The following is an 18,620-nucleotide window of genomic DNA, read 5'->3' as shown; positions in this document are numbered from 1 at the left end:
TTTTACTTATTAATTTTTGAAAATTACCAAAGAACACAGTTTATCAGATTTTTAATGTTGTTGAATTTCCAATTCATACAGCCGTCTTAATTATTTGAGTAAAGATTAACCATAAACTTTTTGGTAAGCTGTGTCAGTGGCTAAACTAATGGTTATAGTTTGCATCCAAATGCAGGAAATACTATTACAAATACTAATGTTGTCTTATTTTTAATAAAATTATCTTATTTTAAAATTTAAAATAATGCAATTTGAATTATATAATTTATGATGTAGTGTTATTGTTTTTATTTTTAATGTAAATTGTTTACATATTACCCAATGATTACTTAAGCTCACCCCTAACATTTAAGTCTTATTTCTATGGCCCTATGTTATAGACACCCTCTTGTTATTTCAGTTGATAGTAGACATCCTTAAATATAAAGTAAAATGTCCCCTTGTCTAGTATAGAAATGCATTGCCATTTTGCATTAAACATTTCAAATTGAATTACGCAAGCCACATGGTTCCATATCCTAGAGAAAAGTGGCACAGCTTACCCTTTTCCCCTTATTCTGTAATCATTTATTCTCGCAAGCAATACTCAAAGTTGATAAAGCCAGATTTCCTTAAGCACACATCTGGTAAATTCTCACTGTTGTATATGAGATACTCAATTTAAATTGAAGAACCATTTGATCTTCAAAACTGATCTAATATATGCTTCCCAGGCCTCCTAAATATCACAATGGATTTACGTTAAGTTCATTACAATTATTATAAAATGTGGTAAGGCAAGAAAGGCTTTTACATCAGTTCTATTTTTTTTGTAACATATTTCACAACCTTGGATTTATGCTATACTTGATATGCCAACATCCTCCAGACATCTCCATCTGCTGCCAAAGGCTGCCCTTTAAGAGAGTGCCATTTCCTATACAAAGTCCAGTCAAGTCGCATTTAGCTAATCCCTTTGGGGATGGTTCACTTAATTAAGTCAACTACACAGCAGAAGACTGTTAAGAAGCCACAACCACTCCACACACTGAAAGCCTTAGATGCTGTTTACGCTGTCCTATATTATTTTTGATGGAAAATATTGGATTTTTGGTCCGGACATTGAAAGGTCCATCTGGGGATATGGGGACACTTGTGGATATGGGGTTATGGGGACAATTGTGACCATCCTTTTTTCTTCATGAGTTTGTTTATTTGTATTTCTGCTCTTTGCATTGACTTACTCTTGCACCAGTGGAGTATGATAGATGGGCACATGTGGGTGACATGCTGAGGAAATAGCACCCACCAGGTGAGTTTTACCATTCCTGCAGCTCTGTACATGTTATGGCTTGTTGTTTATGAAAATAAAAATAAACTGTGCAACATTGAGCTGTGCAGTCTTTCATAATAGGTCTTCTGTGAAAATAAAAACTAAATAAAGGTACTAAATACAGTATCAAATCTAATTTAAAGGTGATCTATAAAAGCAAGAAATCTTAAAACAATTTTGATATATAGGCAAGGCCCAGATGATTTCAGAAAGGTTGTTTTAAAGTTGTTTACAATTTATACATTGTCTATATAGAACCAAAAACCAAATTTTATTTGAGATTTATAGAATAGTTTTCATTAGCAAAATAGACTTCTTTTCAAACTATTCGATTAGTTTCATAGATTATGTTCTCTGCTTTCACTCGCTATTGTCAAAGGAACATGATCAGTACTCCATATCATATGTGCTTTTGCCAACAGCTCACTTAAGTGGTTTAACCTCAAAGCTACAGTACATACCCCTTTTTCTACACTAAATTACTGTGATGTCTGGGGAGCTAATGAATCACTTCATTCACTTACAAACAATCCAATGAGTCCATAATCCCTGGATAACAATTTAGTTAGCTTAAATATGTGATGCATGTTAATGATGCCATGATTTAAAAAATGGGAAAATAGTTACCCCATATATCTTTTGTATTATAAAAAGTATTTTAAATGGTATAAAACTATTTTAAGAATGAAATAATAAATAGAACTGAAAGCTTGTTTGCAGTGAAGCAGAGCCACTACTGACAGACTGAAGCTTCAGGGCTTTCATAGAAGAACAGGTGTGTATTGATGTCGTCTGGCATGTAAAGAGGAGGATTTAGGCTAGTCAGAGTAGTCAGTGCAAGAGAGGAAAGAACCAAGATTAACTCACTCTCTGGATCTCCTTGACATTTGCTGTAGCCTGAATTAATGTCAGCTGTTTTGCAATATTTTCATTATTATCACACAAGAATTACTTTAGTAAAAATATAGTTTAATAGTTGACTAGGTCTTGATCAATTTGCAGTTTATGGTTAAGGATTAACAAGAGAAACTATAACTAACACACTGTGGTGGAGTAAACATAGCAGAAAAGATTAAGTACTTTCTACATTTAATAAGTTTGTCTAGGCGTGAACTTGAAAATATTAAGTAAATTCTACATTTGTACTCCAATCAAACGTAAAAATGTATGCTCTAGCTTATAAGTAAATATTATTTATGATTGTTATCTTTACAATGCATCATCATGTATCAATTCTAAAGTAGAAAACCTTGTCATATTTATTAGCTAATTTGAGTACATTTCACAGGTATATAATTAAATTTTACTAAACTTTTCAAAGCCGGTGTTCCCAGCATGCGTCAGGCTTGAATAATTAATGAGCAAGCATGTTTTCACTGTTTGCAAATTTATTTACACCATTTTATTGTTGATTTTGTTACGTTTGGTAACTTATTGTTTTGTGAAATATAAAGTTAATTTTCTACTCAAAATTACCCGTTCATGATCCAAACAATTATCTGTTGATTGTGACCTTCATTGTGTTTTGTGCATCAAGTTATGTAGTACATGAATAAACTTGAGTTTATAAGGAAAGTTAAAAGTATGAAATGTTCTATCAATATTATGTCATGAAATAAAGTAGATTTTACTTATTTTTATATCATTAAAATGTACTTTTAAACTCTGTGTGAAAAAAAAAAAAATGTTAGTGCCTGTTCTAATGCTTTATAGATTTCTATAGATCAGCAGTTACAGAAATACACAAACCAGCCCATCTGGCACCAACAATCATGCCATGGTCCAAATCACTGAGATCACATTTTTCCCCATTCTGATGGTTGATGTGAACATCAACTGAAGCTCCTGACCCGTATCTGCCTGATTTTATGCACTTCTGCCACACGATTGGCTGATCAGATAATCGCATGGATGATTGTTGGTGCCAGATGGGCTGGTTTGAGTATTTCTGTAACTGCTGGTCTCCTGGGATTTTCACACACAACAGTCTCTAGAATTTACTCCGAATGATGCCAAAAACAAAAAACATCCAGTGAGCGGCAGTTCTGCGGATGGAAAAGCCTTGTTGTTGAGAGAGGTCAATGAAGAATGGCCAGACTGGTTCAAACTGACAAAGTCTACGGTAACTCAGATAACCGCTCTGAACAACTGTGGTCACAAGAGTATCATCTCAGAATGATATTCTGAGATGCGGGTTGGTGCTATTTTGGCAGCATGAGGGGGACCTACACAATATTAGGCAGGTGGTTTTAATGTTGCGGCTGATCGATGTATAACAGGACAGTAAATAGTAAGTGAAGATAACATACTATGTATTATTTATGTGTGATCCATATTTCTATACAGGTGTTGAAATGATGAGATGATAATTAAACAAATCTGCTTTTTTTGCAAAGAAATACTGACTTTCACATACTGTACTTTCAGGAGAAGCCATGGGGTGTGGAGTCACAGAAACAAGTGAATTCAATAAAAGATGTGATAGAGGTCAAATGTTTGCATTTAATATGAATGGTAAACCCCTTAAATTCAAAACTGATATAACTTGAATGTTAACTTTTATGTCACAATAAGTGACCTTTATCATAAAACAGAATATATCATCCCAGGTAAAACTTTACCAGTTCAAAAATTTAATTTGTCTTATTTGAAGAAATGCCATCCCCTTATTTCTCTCTGATATTTAACTATTTATGATATTATTTTTACTGCACAAAGCCAACAAACATACAGTAAATAGGCTTACCACATGTTCTTTTCTTCAACACATTTTATTTGTAACATTCTTCTCTTTTTCAAGCACATCTCTGAAGCGGCCATAAGCAGAATTCTTATTCAAGAACCATTATTTTAACTGAGCGGTACACACTATAAACAAACACTTTGTGTTGGTGTAATAAAAGGCGAACCTGAAGATGATCATATTTCAAACAAAAACTGTACCTTTCATTGCCTTAAATCTGTAGTATGTAATTTCTGCACCACTAGCGCTACCGAATGGAATTGCAAAAATAAACATTGTTTTCAAAACAGCTATGTCTGAATATGCACCCGATCTGCTGTTGATCAAACAAACAGACTGTCCCGCCCCAAACTCAGGCCATTGGTTGAGTCAGTGTTGCTGTGTCAGGCTGGACTGGCCGCTCAAAACAAACAGGGAAATTATCATTGCGCCACAGAGACACTGTTTGCAGTTTTCTAGAAAATTAACATTTTAAAGGCTTACCTATAGTTGTCTCTGCATGTTAAGCTATGATAGGAGAAAGTTTTAAACACCAAAAAAGTTGCACACTTCAACTTAAATTTTTGATTTTTTGATTGACTGTCTCAGAAGCAAAGGCCATTGAAACTTGTCCTCCGCCACCCGGATTGAGGTGAGTAACCGCGCCACCACGAAGACCTACTAAGTAGTGGGAATTGGGCATTCCAAATTGGGAGAAAAGGGGATAAAATAAAATAAAAAATAAAAAAAGGCTTCACTTCACATTGTAAGTGCCTCACTGTAACCTCATTTTTGCTTTTTTAAAGAAAAGGGACGAGTCAAAATAATGTTTTATGGTGATCAACATTATGCCACAAATGCTGTTGATTGAACTTGGAACAGTATGTAGCCCGCATGGAGATGAAACGAAGATATACCTGGAAAATCTTCCAGTCCATGGAGTATTCCGACCTACAAGACCAGATCAAAGTAAGAATTCCCCAATAATCTGCATCCAGGAGAACAAAACTGCAATGTTTAGAGAGATGGATGGATGGATGGACTATGTAATGCATCTTTATGATTACAGAGAACAACTGCAATGATATGCTGATTACTTTCTTTTTCATACAGTTATATAATTTTCTTGGTTACCTGGTAGATAACTTCACTCCTTCAAGCAGTGAACGTAAGTAATCTGTTGCATGCAATCAATCTATACAGCTCCCCTCGGAAACCTATCAATGCTAAAAGTATCACAGATTTTCTTCATTGTAGGAAACTTGATCTCACATATCTTCAGAGAAAATGAAGTATGCCGAGATATAGAGTGGGAGAGATATTTCAGCTACACCAATATCGATGTGCTAGACATCTATTCTGGCCCACGGCTAACCTTTCCACTAGATATGGATCAAGCTGCTGATCTTGTAGAGGCCTTCAAAAATAAACAAGTAGGTGCTCCAAGATGATGCTCTAAATATGTGTTTCAGGTATGACTAACAATCCCTGTTGATCAGATAGGTATTAGCTTTTTTAACTTTGGATGAAGTAAAATCACCTATCAAAGTCTTTAACCGTGTGTACTTCTGGTTTCTCCAACCAGCAGCTTCACTCTCGTTACGTTCTTCAGCTTCTTCTGGAAACATGGAAGTTGCTCAGAGTGTTGCCAAATGTCAACCGAGTCTCTACATGCCATAGCAAAGAAATCACAATTTGTGGTGAGAGTATCTGACACATTCTTTTAACTTTTCTATTGTAACACTACATCTGTTACAAGAAAACAGATACTGCCCATACTAAATATACTACAGACTTTATTACAGGTGATTTACATGGACAATTAGAGGACTTGCTACTAATATTTTACAAGGTACATATTGATACTGTAATGTGTTAGTCTGAAAATATACTAAATGTCTTTAAATAAAACTAAGCCAGATGTATGCACTATTTATTCTTCCACTGAATTCTTCCAGAACGGAATGCCATCACTGGAGAAACCCTACATTTTCAATTGAGACTATGTGGACAGAGGCAAAGATTCTATAGAGATTCTCCTCATATTGTTTGCTTTCCTACTTGTGCATCCTGGAGATGTTTATCTTAATCAAGAAAACCATGAAGATCACATAATTAATCTGAGGTAATGGAAATGTGATGAACACATGCACGTTTCAAAATAAAGATATTCTTAAAATGTAAAATAATAATAATAATAAATATTTTACCACTGTTACCAGTGTTAAGCTTTTAAAGGGATAGTTCACCCCAAATTTTAATTTCTCATTTACTCACCCTCATGCCATCCCAGATGTATATGACTTTCTTTCTTCTGCAGAACACAAAACAAATATTTTTAGAAGAATATTTCAGCTCTGTAGGTTCATACAATGCAAGTGAATGGTGATCAGAACTCCAAAAGCTCCAAAAAGTGCATAAAGGCAGCATAAAAGTAATTCATAAGACCCCAGTGAATCCATGTCTTCTAAAGTGATGTGATAGGTGTGGGTGATAAACAGATCAATATTTAAATCCTTTTTAACTATAAATCTCCACTTTCACATTCTTAAAGTGTAAGTGAATATTTATAGTAAATAATTACTTAAATATTGTTTCTCACCCACACCTACTGAAGACATAGATTTCACCACTGGAGTCATATGGATTAATTTTATGCTGCCTTTGTGCTTTTTGGAGCTTCACCATTCACTTGCATTGTATGGATCAACAGAGCTGAAATATTCTTCTAAAAATCTTTGTTTGTGTTCAGCAGAGGAAAGAACGTCATAAATATCTTGGATGACATGAGGGTGAGTAAAGGCAACTCATTGTACTATATTAAGAACTAGGTGCTTATTCCTATTCAAAGTTATGGCTTCACCAAAGAAATGCTGAGGAAATACAAGGTTGGTCATTAATTACATTAACCTTTGCATTAATTACATTAACCTCACTCTGACAGAGCTCCAGCGTTTCTCTGTGGAGAGAGGAGAACCTTCCAGAAGAACAACCATCTCTGCAGCACTCCACCAATCAGGCCTGTATGGTAGAGTGGCCAGACGGAAGACACTCCTCAGTAAAAGGCACATGACAGCCCGCCTGGAGGACTCTCAGACCATGAGAAACAAAATTCTCTGGTCTGATGAAACAAAAATTGAACTCTTTGGCCTGAATGGCAAGCGTCATGTCTGGAGGAAACCAGGCACCATCCCTACAGTGAAGCATGGTGGTGGCAGCATCATGCTGTGGGGATGTTTTTCAGTGGCAGGAACTGGGAGACTAGTCAGGATCGAGGGAAAGATGAATGCAGCAATGTACAGAGACATCCTTGATGAAAACCTGCTCCAGAGCGCTCTGGACCTCAGACTGGGGCGAAGGTTCAACTTCCAACAGGACAACGACCCTAAGCACACAGCCAAGATAACAAAGGAGTGGCTACGGGACGTCCTTGAGTGGCCCAGCCAGAGCCCAGACTTGAACCCGATTGAACATCTCTGGAGAGATCTGAAAATGGCTGTGCACCGATGCTCCCCATCCAACCTGATGGAGCTTGAGAGGTCCTGCAAAGAAGAATGGGAGAAACTGCCCAAAAATAGGTGTGCCAAGCTTGTAGCATCATACTCAAAAAGACTTGAGGCTGTAATTGGTGCCAAAGGTGCTTCAACAAAGTATTGAGCAAAGGCTGTGAATACTTATGTACATGTGATTTTTTTATTTTTAATAAATTTGCAAAGATTTCAAACAAACTTCTTTCACATTGTCATTATGGGGTATTGTTTGTAGAATTTTGAGGAAAATAATGAATTTAATCCATTTTGGAATAAGGCTGTAACATAACAAAATGTGGAAAAAGTGAAGCGCTGTGAATACTTTCCGGATGCATTGTATATATACAACATTTCTTTTTTGTTTTTTGACTGTGAAGAACAGGATATTTAAAGAGACATGATCAAAGATAAATGGATTTTATGGATTTCATCTTTTTGCAATGAATCGGAAAATCTATGTTTTTACGCTGCCGTAATCCCTACTATTTTTATTTTAAGACGTATAGGTTAAACAAAGAAAAATCATGTCTGCTTACATTCCCCGGTTGGGAATCACTGTCAAGGACCCCCAAATATAATATCCTTGCGAGGGACCCCCTTCCTAAAATATAAAAGCAGCTTTATATTTTCATGTATAAAGCCCAATTTTACTGTGTGAGAAAAACAGTGTGATATTATAAAGATAGCATGTTGGTGAAATTAAATAATTGGCTTTAATATTGTCATTGTACTAAAGCCAGAATATACGAATAAAATATTATCTGTAAAATATTATCTCCTAAAGTCTATATTTTTTCTTATCTTATTTTCACTATTAATGTTTGTATGTAAACAAATTCAAATGTATTTAGCGCTTTCACAATAAATATTGTTCCAAAGCAGCTTTATTGAGAATACAAAATAGATAGGTTAGATAGGTTTTTCACAACCTATCTAAAAACCTATAAAAACTATAGCAGTCAAAAGAATAAAATAATCATGACTAATCTATTGATTTTCAACTAAGATATATAATTCGGGTAAAGCATAAGATCAGCTAATCAACTACTGTAGTATTCCCCCGGCACATCTTTAATTAAAAGGTGATCGTGCGTTCTCCATTTCTGGTCCGATGTTATGGAATAGTTTACCCTTTGACATTAGAGCTTCTTCATCTATGAGTGTTTTTAAAGGTTGTTTGAAGACTTTTTTGTTCTCTATGGCCTTCTGATTTTTATGGTGTTGTTTTGTTGCATATTTTATGATTTGTATTGTTGATGTTAAGCAGTTTGGGTCTACTGTGTAATTTAAAAGTGCTTTATAAATAAATAAATGAAATGAATTCTGAAGAAAGCAGAATGAAAGAGTAGTAATGTCAAATTCATCAATGTCCAACGTTTGTTTTATTTTTGCACTTATTTATTTATTTTCCCTGGACCCCTTAGAACCCCCTTGAGGCCCCCTGGGGGTACCCGGACACCAGTTTGAAAACCCCTGTCTTAGAGGACACTGCAGGTGAAGCAGATGGCTTTAGGGTGATCTTGACTGGTCAAGTATTGTTTCTTTTTGGCAAAGACAACCTTCAGGACATTGGTTTTTAAAGTCATGAAAGTGGTCAGAAAGCACTAACCAGACAGACAGATTGGAGGCGACCTATTGAGCTTATTGGCAGATTTAGGTTAAGAAACACATGGCTAAACATTTTTTGCAGGCACAAAAAAGAGATCCATTTATGAAATAAAGTCAACTGGTGACTTAACTCATTAGTTGTTTGGAATTTTTATCTTCTAAGCTTGACCTTATGAGGAAAATCTATTTGATATGGAATTTCCCACATTGCATGGTCTCTTTGTTCAGATATAAGTTTGTTCAGTTCCTTTAAGATGCATGGAAGTGTATCCTCAAGTTGCTTCAAAAGATCTTCAGCTGGCTGCCCTTAGTGAATGTAATTGATCACCGGGTGCTTGTTGTCCATGGAGGGATTTCAGATACCACAGATCTGGCTCTGATAGCCCATGTGGACAGACACAGAGTGAGTCAAATGACTGTTCAGAATGTTATTGAGGCCTAAACCTATGTGATGTGATAACCCTATCAGCCAACTTCTCTTTAACTAATGAATGTGATTGCTTTCACTCTGTAGTATGTGTCTGCCCTGAGGCCTCCAAAAAAGAATAATGCATCACGCAGTAATTTATATACAGATGCAGAAATTGATGAGATGATCATCTGTAAGAACAGATGGGGCTCCCTTACTTTTCCAAAATAGTTTGGCTCTCGGGACAGTTTCCAGAGACGCTCACTTCAAAACTCGTCGTGAACGGTCGTGGCGGAGTTAGAGGTATGCCGTAGACGAGCAGATTTTAGCCTGTTCAGCTTCAGCAAGTCTCACGCAATCTGAACTCACTTTCCTCTGAGTCAGTTCCTGAGTCTTCAGAAAACACAGACACCAGCAATGAGGAGTGGAAACAGGTTAGTCATTTGTTTGTAGTGTTTTTTGTTTTGTTTTTTCTCCCCTTTTCTCCCCAATTTGGAATGCCCAATTCCCATTGCGCTCTAAGTCCTCGTGGTGGCGTAGTGACTCGCCTCAATCCGGGTGGCGGAGGACGAATCTCAATTACCTCCACGTCTGAGACCATCAATCCGTGCATCTTATCACGTGGCTTGAGCGCGTTACCACGGAGACATAGTGCATGTTGAGGCTTCACGCTATTCTCCGCGGCATCCACGCACAACTCACCACGCACCCCACCGAGAGCAAGAACCACATTATAGCAACCATGAGGAGGTTACCCCATGTGACTCTACCCTCCCTAGCAACCGGGCCAATTTGGTTGCTTAGGAGACCTGGCTGGAGTCACTCAGCACGCCCTGGATTCGAACTCACGACTCCAGGGGTGGTAGTCAGCGTCAATACTCGTTGAGCTACCCAGGCCCCCCATTTGTTTGTAGTTGATGTTCTTCTGCACATATGGTACACTTATGTGGTTTGATGCAAAATACTTCACCATTGCACCTTTATATATGGGTTGTTATCATGTGGTTGGACCCTTTATTAAAGGAATGTTCCAGGTTCAGTACCCAGGTACCTTGTTCAAAGTTCGATTGACAGAAAAATTGGCATGCTATCAATTACGACAGAAAATAATTTCACCATGACCATCATATTGCAAAAACAAACAAACACAAACGCATTTACAATAATGCATTTCCGATTACACCGGAATAAACGTTAAAATACACAATGGAAGTCTATGGATTACACCGGATAAAATACACAATGGAAGTCTATGGATTACACCGGAATAACATTAAAATACACAATGGAAGTCTATGGATTACACCGGAATAAACATTAAAGTCTATGTCCTTACGATACTCCAGAGCACTCATAAATCTACAAGCATTTTCAAGTACACTGAAGTTACAATGCTTTTTGGAAACGGGCCATGAAACTAAGATGAATCATAAATTGGATTCTACAATCTACTTAGGCTTACGATGATTTTGGGAAACTAGGCCCTGGACAGGTGGCCAGTCCATCACAGGGCTAACATACACAGACACTTTCACACCTACAGGCAATTTATAGTATCACTTAAACTGCATGTTTTTGGACTTTGGGGGGAAACTGGAGTGACCGGAGGAAACCCACATGAACACGGGGAGAACATGCAAACTCTACATAGAAAGGCCCTGGGTCAGCCAGGACTCATACCAGGGACCTTCTTGCTGTGAGGCAACAGTGCTATCCACTGAGCCACCCGTCTCAAATTCATTTTAGTTTTGGTTTTTGATATACTAGGGTGAATATGGGCAAAGTGGGACACTTTTGGAAATTTTCAACTTCTTGACACTTTTAATTATGATCCAGACACGCATAACCTAACATTATACCTTTGGACTATAGTATAAGACATCCTAAGCTTTCTTCAAAGCAAAACTGAAGACATGCTTACTACCAGGAAGTGGAACCTTTGAAGACCCTCTTTTTACCAAATCCCAGATTTTTTAAGCAGTAAAGTAGGACAGAGGAAAAATTATTCTCTAGAAAATATTTACAAAGTATTTGGAATTAATATTTATATTTTCTTATACACTTTTACATCATAAATCATAATGTTTCATTTACACGCATTACACCACAAAATTTGTTGTCATTTGCTTTACCATTGCTTTTCCCACTGCTGGTCATGAAATGAGCTCTGTACACATCCCAATTTAAAACCTCAAAAAGTTAGAGATAGTTCACCCAAAAAATGTATATTCTCTCATTTCTGGCCACCATTCACTTGCATTTTATGGACCTACAGACCTGAAATATTCTTCTAAAAATCTTCATTTGTGTTCTGCAGAAGAAAGAAAGTCATACACATCCGGGATGGTATGAGGGTGAGTAAATGATGAGAGCATTTTCATTTTTGGGTGAATTATCCCTTTAATTGTTTACTTCCCAAAGATTAGTTTAGTAATTATTTATAATGATTTGAGGAAATTCATATGGATACAGCGGGGATCAAATTTAAATGTCCTTTGTCAATTTACCCATATTCACCCTGTATTATAACATTTGCAACATTTACAATCCAAATTAAACATGATAATACAACTAGATAGAGGTAACACAAGACTGCCCTGAGAAATGAAATGTTAGACTTTTTAAATGATACCAGTAAACTTTCAGCTTTGGCAGCCATAAATACAAAAACTAAAATAAATAGTAAATAGTATCTGTTCTGTGCTATCAGATTTTAGACCTGCTGTGGAGTGACCCCATGTCCCAGGATGGCTGCTTTCCTAATGAGATCGGTGGTGGAGGCTGTTATTGGAGCCCTGATGTCACAGAGGACTTTCTGATTTCATAACGTTACAGGACTAGTGTAGTCTGCCATCTAGGGATGTGATGATATCACTACCATTACATTACGGAACTAAATTGGTAAAGTTTGATGTTGGCTTGACAAAGCCTTGTCTGAAAGTTTAACACTTATTAAAATAATAATAATAATAATTTACATATAGATAGATTGCAAGAAAGAGAGAGAGAGAGAGAGAGAGAGAGAGATAAAGCAGATTAAAGGCCTTGTTTACATTTGATTTTTTGGAAGTTGGAGTTTGAATAGTCTTGGACTGTTTGAACATTCCATTCATGGGATATTTTATTGCAAGCTGTGCGAAAATCGTAATTCTGTTCAGTTAGAAAAGTAATAGCAACCCGAGTCAGAACAGCCTGAAGGTCTGTGCCAAGTTTGGTGATTCTAGCTTGAAAGCTCCAAGAGGGGTAACAGTCAGAAATGTTGGTCTTGGTTTAGGGATCAAGCCAACATAATAACTAAAGGATATAAATTGAGACTATTTTGCCGAGGCAGGCCACTTCTTCTAAAATTAATGGGAGAAATTGGAACGCCCAGTGGTCAACAGTTGTAGAAAGGAAATCCCGCCTTACAGGTAAAAGAGCATTAGCTATACACGCTGGGAATATTTAGTTCCCTATCTGTTACTCACTCAACGTTGTGTCGATTTAGTGACACTAGGGGCCACTCTTGGGAGCCTGAAACACCTCTGGTCTTTGATAAAAGGCCAATGAAAATTGGCGAGTGGTATTTGCATACCACTCCCCTTGACATACCGGTATAAAAGGAGCTGGTATGTAACCACTCATTCAGATTTTCTCTTCGGAGCCTAACGGTCGATGCTCACTGAGCTGAATTCCAACGGCTGTTCATTCACCTCTGCTGGATCTGATGACGCATTTCAGCGGCTTCTCCCCCCTCTGCACTGGTGCACTGCAGAGAACGCCCCTGGGCGCTTCGGCAGAAATAAAAGAGTATATTTCTCTAAAAGAGTATATTTCTCTAAAAGAGCGGCACACACAGAACGTCTCGACACCGTCGAGGATTTTGCCCAGCAATTCTCAGCGGTGAAGCAGCAGACTGAGGCTATCCGGCACATCCTGCCCCGGCGCGGCTCAAGATCCCGCACCCCGTCTGCTCGTCGCCAAGGGCGTCCCCCTGCGGTGACTGCACCGGCTCTGCCGCAGCCCACCCCTGCGGCCCGGCCCCAGCATGGAGCCCACCGAAGGAAGCAAACGCCACTCGTCTCACGGTCGGCCGCCAAGAACCCGCGAAAGGCTTCGAAGCGCCCCTGAGACTGGTGACCCAGGGACGACGAAACCCGCTGCTCTGGAGCTGGTAAGCAGACCACTCCATCCCCCGGTGGAGGGCCGGGAGGAGAATCTTTTGTTACCTTTGCATTTAATTGCACCGCATGCCCAAGTGGTTGCGGTACCCAAGAGTTCAGCAAGAGCGGTTTCCTTGTTCCCTGCATCACATACCCGGTGTGCACGACCGTCATCACGACCACCGTCCACCATTCCATTTTTGCAGGTTTGGCGCTCCAGCGGCGGTCTCCCCGCCCTTGCGCGCCCAGCTGTGGCACAAATCCGCCCCTGATGTGACAGTCTCCACGGTTCACAAGGACAGGCCTCTTCCTCCCCCATCCCAGGCTGTTCCGGGGGTGGTAACAAGGAGCCAGGTAAGTGCTTCGATGTCCCTGAACTCAGCACGGCCACGACACGGCATGGCACCTCAGGATCTGCCCCGCCACGAGGCCCCACCCGCCGGTACGTCCGACGAGATTGTCCCCTTGGTCCCCCTCGCCCAGAACTTGCACACGTGGCTTGTGCTTTCCAACCCATCGCAATGACTGATCCGGACCGTCCGACTCAGCTAAGCGATTCAGTTCACCAGGCATCCGCCCAGGTTCAGCGGCGTCCACTTCACCTCGGTGAAGGGCGAAAACACCAATACCTTGCGAGCGGACATCACTACCCTCCTACGGAAGGATGCAATAGAGCCTGTCCTTCCGGCCGAGATGAAGAGGGGGTTTTACAGCCCCTACTTCATTGTGCCGAAGAAAGGCGGTGGGCCAATCTTGGACCTGCGAGTACTGAACCAGGCTTTACACAGACTCCCGTTCAAGATGCTGACAAAAAAGCGCATTGTAGCAAGTGTCAGGCATCAAGATTAGTTCACAGCGTTAGACCTGAAGGACGCGTACTTCCACGTCTCGATTCTACCTCGACACAGACCCTTCCTGTGGTTTGCATTCGAGGGTCGGGCGTATCAGCACAAGGTCCGCCCTTTCAGCCTGTCCTTGTCCCCTCGCGTCTTCACGAAGGTTGCAGTGGCAGCCCTTGCCCCGCTAAGGGAAGTGGGCATTCAGACTATCTCGACGATTGGCTAATCCTAGCTCACTCTTGGGATGTGTTGTGTGCACACAGGGACCTGGTGCTCTCACACCTCAGCCGGCTAGGGCTTTGGGTCAACTGGGAAAAGAGCAAGCTCCTCCCAGTTCAGAGCATCTCTTTTCTCAGCTTGGAGTTGGACTCAGTCTCGTTGACGGCACGCCTCACGAACGAGCACGCACAGTCGGTGCTGACCTGTTTGAAGGCGTTCAGACAGAAGACAACGGTTCCACTGAAATTGTTTCAGAGGCTCCTGGGGCATATGGCATCCTCAGTAGTGGCCACTCCGCTCGGGTTGATGCATATGAGACCGCTTCAGCACTGGCTTCAGGCTCGAGTCCCGAGATGGGCATGGCGCCACGGGACACATCGCGTGGCCATCATGCCGATCTGTCACCGCCTCTTCAGCCCTTGGACCAACCTCACATTTCTACGGGCAGGCGTTCCCCTAGAGCAGGTCTCCAGGCGCGTCGTGGTTACGACAGATGCCTCCAAAATGGGCTGGGGCGCTGTATGCAACAGGCACGCAGCCGCTGGTTCATGGATGGGCCCGCGGCTACGTTGGCACATCAACTGCCCCAAGTTGCTGGCAATTCTGCTCGCCCTGCGGAGGTTTTCAGCCATTGATCCAGGGCAAGCATGTGTTAGTTCAGACAGACAACTCTGCAACGGTAGCATATGTCAACCGTCAAGGCGGTCTGTGCTCACTTCCATCAAGAGGGTAGGAGACCTGTAAGCATTCTCTGTCAGTGAAACGTGCCTGGAGTTCGGTCTGGGCTACTCTTACGTGATCCTGGCACCCCGACCGGGCTATGTGCCCAAGGTTCCCACGACCCCTTTTAGGGACCAGGTGGTGAACCTGCAAGCGCTGCCCCAGGAGGAGGCATACCCAGCCCTGACGTTGCTGTGACCGGTGCGTGCTTTACGCATCTATTTGGATCGCACGCAGAGCTTTAGAATCTCTGAGCAGCTCTTTGTCTGCTTTGGTGGACAGCGGAAAGGAAGCGCTGTCTCCAAGCAGAGGATCGTCCACTGGCTCATTGACACCATAACAATAGCATATCACGCCTAGGACGTGCCGCCCCCAGCAGGGCTATGAGCCCATTCTACCAGGGTTGTAGCGGCCTCCTGGGCCTTGACCAGTGGCACCTCTCTAACAGATATTTGCAGAGCAGCGGGCTGGGCAACACCCAACACCTTTGCGAGGTTCTACGATCTCCGGGTGGAACCGGTTTCGTCCCGTGTAGTGGCATGCACAAGCAGGTAAGTCCAGGACAGCTAGCCGGGTGTATTGCTTGAGCATAGCGCCTTCACCTCCCCTGAGCTGAAGACGTGCGCTGTTGACTCCCAGTATTGTTCACAAACTGTGTTCTCTGGATGATTTCCTCCGAGCCCTGTATCAGACGAGTTCGCGGAGAAACTCGCTGCCGGCTCAGTACATGTGCTAACTAAGCCCTGCACTGGGGTAGGTGCTCAGCATGTGGTGGTTCCCCATAGGTAACCCCATGCAACGTATATCTTCCGCTAATTCGTTTCCGTAGGGTGGGACCTACCATGGGACTTCTCCACTTGACATACTTCCGACAAAGTTCGGCAAGACCAGGTTCGACAAGACCATGTGACGTATTTCCACTCAAAATACCCCCCCCCCCTTCTGGGCAGGGTGTGGTCTCCACGGTGTCTTCTGTTCGACACTCATAACAGCGTTGGGGGTGGTTACGTGTCAGCCTGGCGCACTGGCTACAAGGCACACTGTGGTCTGCCCATCACACACCGCCAGTTCATGTAACACAGTTCAACCAGTTGCGGCGTTTCGTATAGGGACCCCTAGTGTCACTACATCGACGCAACGTCGAGTGAGTGACAGATAGGGAACGTCCTGGTTACTTGCGTAACCTCCGTTCCCTGTTGGAGGGAACGAGACGTTGTGTCCCTCCTGCCACAACGCTGAACTACCCGCTGAAATGGCCGGGACCTTGTCTCAGCTCCTCAGCACAAAACCTGTATGAGTGGTTGCAAACCAACTCCTTTTATACCTGTCTGTCCAGGGGAGTGGTATGCAGATACCACTCGCCAATTTTCATTGACCTTTTATCAAAGACCAGAGGTGTTTCGGGCTACCAAGAGTGACAAATAGTGTCACTACATCGACACAACGTCTCGTTCCCTCCATCAGGGAACAGAGATTACGCAAGTAACCAGGATGTTTTTTAGCGTAATCTGAGGTAAAGAAGCACAATTTATGGGATCAGTTTTGTCAGATTTTACTGCTGATTTGAAATATGTTCTTTGATCGTAATCTTGACCAACCATTTTGGAGATTTCAGTCTTTCCCCATTCAAGCAAATGTTCTTAGCTATGAAGCAATGGTTAGGGGAATTGGGCCAAAAGAATCAGCTCCCTTTCGATTCAGTTCACTCGACATTATGATACCGCTTATAGGGAATACTTTCCTCATTGACCTAGTTGAAACCCTTTCCAATAACTCCAATCATCTGATTGGCAATGGTGTTTGAGCCCCACCCCTTCAGGTGTGCAGTTTTTGTATATAAGCAGGCGCTATTTGGGACGATACTACACTTTAAAAATTCATACACTACAGTATGAGTGCATATATTGTAAGTGCATAGTGTATAGTGTGTCATTTGGGACACAGAAAAACATTTCTCTATAAACACTATTTCTCTATTAACATAACTATAAACACAATTCACCTATTTTCACGTTCCAGTTTGTTTAAGAATTTCTGCCAAACTCTTCACATTTATGACTTCTTTTTGCACAGGTTTAACCATTTTCTTATTCAATAAGCACAAGCATTCAAAATAATTTACTCAAGGCATCAAAGCCTGAACTCAGTTAACACACACTCCTCCATCTGTAAACACCAAGTTGCAACATTTTTCACACACCAGTCAGAATTTCAGGATAAATAAAAATGGTCACAGGTGATTATATGCTGTGGAAAATGGATTCTAACCACGTTTGAAGAGCTGGAAGGCAATGGACCGCAGACAGAGACAGTGGGGAAGAGGAAGATGAAGAGGCAGAAGAAGAGATGTCCTTGATTATATCTGCTCTACATTAGGCTATTCTGATTGACTCTTCTTGTGCATGGTACAACAATGCTGGGATACAAGTCCAGCTAAATCTGAGTTGTTTTACAGTTACAATTCAAACCTGTAGACAAGAAAACAGGTAGCTACAGTAACTGAAGTCACTGAAACTTACTCTAGACAAGTAGGTAACGACAGGGCTTCTATAGGCTACTACATTACTGCAGTTTACCATTTACTGTACTGTGTAGTGCATGTACTGTATCACATGTCCATGACACTTGAACTGATCATTTGTGACAATGGGTGTCTACTTTGTCTAATCCGGAAGTATTAGACAAAGTAGACAGTGTTCTACTGTAATGTACTGTAATGTATTTCTGCAGAACTGAGGAGCATCTTACAATGCAGAGTAGTATGATTTCTTTAATTTATGCATTTTATTTTCAGTAGCTACTTTGAAACTATTTGTTAGTGTAAAGTCACCGAATTTTCTTTTTGACAGTGATTTTCACCCAACATCACTGTACTGTACTGTAATGTACTGCAGGTTTACTCTCAAATTAAAATTTTGAATACTTCCATATTTTTTATATATTATTATGCTTTAACCGCAAAACATACAGAGGCTGACCTACAATTCTACCTGGCTGATAGAGTTTTTTTTAGCTTCCCACTGATGTGTTGTGAGCAGTGCAATAGTATGTGTATTTGCTGGGTTTGTGTGTCATTTGAAGAAAATAAATTTTTTAGTGAAATAGACCTATTAGATTTT

General features: G+C 40.8%; 1 pseudogene; it reads left to right on the top strand.

Moving 5' to 3' along the window:
- Positions 1 to 3,580: 3,580 nt before the first annotated feature.
- LOC127420707 (serine/threonine-protein phosphatase with EF-hands 2-like) lies at positions 3,581 to 12,408 on the top strand (annotated as a pseudogene).
- Positions 12,409 to 18,620: the final 6,212 nt, after the last annotated feature.

The sequence above is a fragment of the Myxocyprinus asiaticus genome, chromosome 3, assembly GCF_019703515.2.
Source record: "Myxocyprinus asiaticus isolate MX2 ecotype Aquarium Trade chromosome 3, UBuf_Myxa_2, whole genome shotgun sequence".
NCBI lineage: Eukaryota > Metazoa > Chordata > Actinopteri > Cypriniformes > Catostomidae > Myxocyprinus > Myxocyprinus asiaticus.
Note: the sequence above shows the minus strand (reverse complement) of the source record. Positions and strands in the feature narration are given on the sequence as shown.